The following is a 6000-nucleotide window of genomic DNA, read 5'->3' on the forward strand; positions in this document are numbered from 1 at the left end:
TCCCCTGTGTACAACTGAGCTAAAATGCTGACTCACTTCTTCATCCTTCTGATTGGTAAACTTGAAAATATGATAGCAGCTGGCATAGTGACCGACATACACCTGCAACCCCAGCACTTGGAAAGCTGAGGTAGAAGGACTATGAGTTCAAGGCCAGCCTGAGCTAAACAGCAAGACCCTGTCCAAAAGTGAAACAACAGAAACCAGCCTCCAAACCTGAAAATATGCAGTACCTGTATGACTAGGAGAACAGATACTCCCATGATCAAGTTGGCCACTAGTGGTTTACTCCTGCCATCCTAGCTATTCAGGAGACTGAGATCTGAGGATTGTGCTATGAAGCCAGCCTGGGCAGAAGTGTCTGTGAGACTCTTATATCAAATTAACCAGCCAAAGACTGAGTTCAAACCCCAGTATCAACAACAACAACAACAACAACAGTCTGGTTAAACTTCAGTCTAGTTAATTATTATCTCAGGACTGGTCAGGCCAAGAAGGTCATGATAAGAAAGAAAGGTATATTTCAATTAACTCCTATCATTCTTGCAATCCAAGGTGACTGTGGGAGAGAAGATACTCAGGAGGAAAAGGTTAAAGCAGCAAAAACAGATTGAGCCAGGTGCTGGTAGCTCACACCTGTAATCCTAGTGATTTAGGAGGCTGAGCTCTGAGAATCACAGTTGAGAGCCAGGTTGGGTAGAAAAATTTGAGAGGCTCTTATTTCTGCTAACTGTAAAAAATTCTGAAGTGGATGTATGGCTTAAATAAATAGTACAGTGCTTAAATCCAAGGGAGAGTGTGAAGCCCTGATTTCAAAACAAAACCCAACAACAACAACCAAAGGATTGGAAGAACAAAATAAAATTAGACCTGTAGCCCATACCCTTTTTTCAAATCCCCACTTCCAAGCCATCATTCCATTTTTAAGGGGGTAGAGTGCTAAAGGCAGAAGCTATTTTCTCAGTAATTACTTCCTGTGACATAGGGTGCTGTAGGACTCTTGGAATGGAAGATCTCGACAAGGTTCGGAAACTGTTTCCTGTGGTTTCAGCCTTGCATAAGGATGAGCTAGGCTGGGTACCACAGGATATTTATTTATTTATTTATGGTACCACAGGATTTATAGATCTTCATTGAGTGGGTATGTGTCTACATGCAGAGTTAAGTAGGAGTCTAACCCAAAGTTTTAGGACAAGGGAGACAGTTATACAATGAAAGAGGTGACATGGGTTTTTCTCATGCTTTTAACTTGTTGATCCAAATGAGGAGTTAGTTCTTTGTAGCAAAAGGAGCTTCTAGATACCTGTCACATGATTATTATAAAGATCAGGATTGGGTGCTTGTGATTGAGAAGTGGCCCGTGAATGGGTTTCCTGGGAGAAGGAAACAAGATTCTATTTATTTACCTAGTGGTGGTAACAGTGTTCACCTTAAATTAAGCCATGTATTTGTTTTGTGCATGTGTTGTGTGTGCGTGCGTGCAATCGTATACATGAAAGTGCATGTAAATGTATGTTTAAAGCACTTGTGGGTTTTCCTGTAGCTTAAAAAAAAAAGACTTCTAAATTAGGTGCTAGTGGTTCATGCTTGTAATCCTAGCTATTCGGGAGGCTGAGGTCTGAGGATTGATGTTCAAAGCCAGCTCAGGGAAGGAATGTCTGTGACTCTCACCTCCAATTAACCAGCAAAAAGCCACAAGTGGAGCTCAAGTGGTAGAGCACCAGGTTTGAATGAACAGGCTAAGGGACAGTGTCCAGCCCCAGTACACACACACACACACACCCCACCACCACCACCAGAAAAAGCAGAAAAAGAAAAAGAAAAGGAAAAAGAAAGTAACAAAGTTTTAAGCAAGGGTGGTGGCCCATGCCTGGAATCCCAGCCCGAGACAGGCTGAGGCAGAAGGCTGGCAATTTGAGGCTAAGCATGGACTGCATAGCGAGATCCGGGCTCAAAAAAATAATAAATGAAAATTTAAAATGAAGTAAATTTAGAAACAGCTGGATAGGTGACAAAAGTCTAGAGCTTCTAGGTGCTGTGACTTCTTCATACAGCGGGGAGCAAAGCTGGAGAGCAGGGCCTGGGGCGCCACAGTGAAGTCTCACCTTCACCAGGCTCTTGTTGGGTAACTGCCATCCAGCCATGGAATTTTTTTAAGTCAGATGATTCATCAGCCACTTTGGACTTTACTGCTTTGCAAACAAGAGTTTGTCGACCTACCTACCTGCAGATCCCCCAAGGATAAGGACCTGCTGGCTTTTCTGGATTACCCATGATGGCTTTGATGTCTGTCTGCATCACATATTCACCAACACACACACACACACACACACACACACACACACACACACACACAGAGGCAAACCTGTTCATCTTCATTCTCTCAATGGACTTGAAAGCTTTATTCCTAATGAGAGGGTTCACTGTTATTCCCTGAGACTGGGCTCTTTCTGATTTTTTTTTTTTTTTTTTTTTTTTTTTTTGGCCAGTCCTGGGCCTTGGACTCAGGGCCTGAGCACTGTCCCTGGCTTCTTTTTGCTCAAGGCTAGCACTCTGCCACTTGAGCCACAGCGCCGCTTCTGGCCATTTTCTGTATATGTGGTGCTGGGGAATCGAACCTAGGGCCTCGTGTATCCGAGGCAGGCACTCTTGCCACTAGGCTATATCCCCAGCCTCTTTCTGATTTTGTTGGCGAGTCAGTAGGGTTGACAGAAGGAAGGGACAACAAGAAGTGTTTTTGCTAAAGGCAGACCAAAATCTTGTCCTATGTAACAGTGGGTCTATCTGAGGTTCAGGGGGAGTTTGCAACAGCTGTGCATTTCAGATAGTCATTCATTCATTCACTCATTCATTCGACAAATACGTGAATTCATCACATACATTTATCACACTCTAGTTGAAGGAGAAAGCCTCAGTCTCAGTTCTTAGAGAATACACAATTGGGATTGAACACACAATTGGGATTGTATAGAAATGGGAAAATAGCTTCCCTCTAGATTTTGCCTCAGAGCTTGTGGCTCGTACCTGTAATCCTAGCTACTCAGGAGGCTGGGGTCTGAGGATCACAGTTCAAAGCCAGCCCGTGCAGGAAGGTCTGTAAGAATCTGATTTCCAATTAACCACCAGAAAACTGGAAGTGGCACCTGGCACTGTGGCTCAGAATTGTAGAGCACTAGCCTTGAGCAAAAGAGTTCAGGGACCTTGCCCAGGCCCTGAGTTCAAGCCGCATGACTGGAAACAAACAAACAAAACCTCAGCTTTAAGGAAAGAAGAAGATAGTTTATTCTTTTTATCTGTTTTTTAATTTTTTAAAATTTTTTTTGCAAGTCCTGGGGCTTGAACTTAGGGCCTGAGCACTGTCCCTGGCTTCTTTTTGCTCAAGGCTAGCACTCTACCTCTTGAGCCACAGCACCACTTCTGGCCTTTTCTGTATATGTGGTGCTGAGATATTGAACCATAGGTTTCATGTATACAAGGCAAGCACTCTACCACTAGGTCATATTCCCAGCCCATCTGTTTATATATTTAAATTATTTTAGCCCCCTATTCCTTCCCCAGAAAATGGAGCCAAAGATGAGTGATCATTGCCTGAGAATGTGGATTCAAGTTACCCTGTCATGGAAAAGATCACATGAGTTTGTTGTAATGTTTCCTTTGGCATCTCTGATTTTGTGATTAGAGTCTCTTTCTTCATCAACTTGGCCAATGGTCTGTCACTTATTCACATTTTCCAAAGAACCAGCTTTTTGTTTTGTAGATTTTATGTTTAGATTTTTTTTCAGTCTTTATTTCATGATTTCTGCCCTAATCTTTACTATCGCTATCTAGTAGTTTGGGGGTTGGCTTGTTCCTGTTTTTTTTTTTTTTTTTTTTTAAGCAGCTTTAGTTGCATCATGAGGTTACTTATGTTGTTTCTGCTTTATGTGCACTCTTAGAGCTATGAACTTCCTCTCAAAACTGCTTTTGGACTATCCCAGAGGCTTTACTATGATGTGTTTTCATTTTCATTGAATTGTAAGAAATTTCTGATTTTCTCCTCTATTTCATAAGTGACCCATGTGTTGTTCAGCAGTGTGTTTGTTGTCCAGCCTCCTGTGTGTTTGAATGTTTACTGCAGCACATTTTGTTGTTGAAAACTAGTTGTGATCACATAGGACGTGAGGTGTTATCTTGATCCTTTTGAACTTGTTGAGACATGTGGTATGTTCTAGGATCTGGTCAATTTTGGAGAATGTTCCATGTGCTGCTGAGAAGAATGTGAACTATGTGGTTGTTGGGTAAAACACTCTGTAGATGTCTATTGAGTCCATTTGGGTTGTCATTTAATTCAGAAACTTCTTTGCTGATCTTTTGTTTGCTTGACCTGCCCTCTGGTGAGAGTGGAGTGTTAAAGTCTCCCACTATTATTGTTCTGGGGGTCTATCCTGTTCTGTAAGTCTAAGTGTTTCATGTATTTAAGTGCTCCATTGTTTGGTGCGTGACTGTGATTTCCCCTTTGGAGGTCATTCCCTTTATTAATATGTAATGTTCTTGTCTCTTTGAATTGATTTTAATGAAAAGTCTATTTTATTAGATACCAGTATGGCTAATTCAGCCTTCTTGCAAGATGCATTTGTGTGAAAGATCTTTTTCCATCCCATCACTTGGAATTTGTGTTTATCTTTGAATGTCATTTTTTAAGAGAAAAAAAAACCCTCTTGTTTCTATTTCCTGGAGTTCATTTCAATAAATATTATTTTATATGGTCAGAGACTTCTGTTCTTTTCAAAGGAGAAAAGGGGATACTTGTAGTTGTACCCAGAATTTTGTAACTTGTGATAAAATTACTTGTACATATAGCCTCTTTATTTATTTCCAGAACACTGACTAGAATGGTTCATTTTTTCCCCCACCACAGTGTCTGACATAGGTAATAGTAGAAAAATGTTAGTCCCTCCTTATTCCCTCCTCCCCTTGTAGCCATACTGACTCCCAGTAGTTTCACTCTTTCCCCAGAATCAACATTCCATTCTTGCTGTGAGTTGAGGGGATTGCTGTCCGCCCCCAGGCAGTTGTATTTCCATGGAACAACACTAACAAACTGTTACAAAGATTACTTATCTAAAAATGGTTACCATATTCCATACTTAAGCATAGCTTCAAAAAGAGGTTTCTAGGGCTGGGAATATGGCCTAGTGGCAAGAGTGCTTGCCTCCTCCTACACATGAAGCTCTCGGTTCGATTCCCAGCACCACATATATGGAAAATGGCCAGAAGGGGCGCTGTGGCTCAGGTGGCAGAGTGCTAGCCTTGAGCGGGAAGAAGCCAGGGACAGTGCTCAGGCCGTGAGTCCAAGGCCCAGGACTGGCCCCCACCCCCCCCCCCCCAAAAAAGAGGTTTCTAATACTGTTTGGATTGTGGGTTTTTCTGCTGTGTGATATCTCCTTGAGGATGCCGAGTCCAAACTCCAGCAGTAAGTTTTTGTGTTTAGCATGAAGGAACTCTTCAAAAGAAGAGTTTGCCAGTCTGTGGTCTTGTTTTTAGAATTCCTGCTTCCTTTCAAAACCTCTTTGGCAGATCAATTATCCATTAGTGGAAAGAAGGTAAGGAAAGTGTTCTCCTATCTTGATACATTTGACTGAAATTCTAGGCATAGTGGTACATGCCTGTAATTTCAGCACTCACAAGGAAGAATAATTTTGAGCTCCAGAGCAACCTGGGCTACTGAAGGTATTGTTAACTTGTTTTGGAAATGTCTGTTAGGATCTGATCTGCAATATCACCCAGATTAGAAAGATTGGCTAAAGGGACCCAGCATTATGGGGTGAAAGGCTTTCTCTTTTCTTGGTGTTTAAATACAAGCTGTTAGAACAACATGTTTCTCATTAAGATACCACTCAGGTTTCTCTCCATTAATCCCATTTTCTTTCAAATCTAATGAGTGTGTATAATGATTCCACATCAAAGACTCTTTTTAATGGTTTAGGAGATGTGAGTTTTATTAGAACAAAGCACAATTCA

Source organism: Perognathus longimembris, chromosome 23 (genome assembly GCF_023159225.1).
Source record: "Perognathus longimembris pacificus isolate PPM17 chromosome 23, ASM2315922v1, whole genome shotgun sequence".
Lineage (NCBI taxonomy): Eukaryota > Metazoa > Chordata > Mammalia > Rodentia > Heteromyidae > Perognathus > Perognathus longimembris.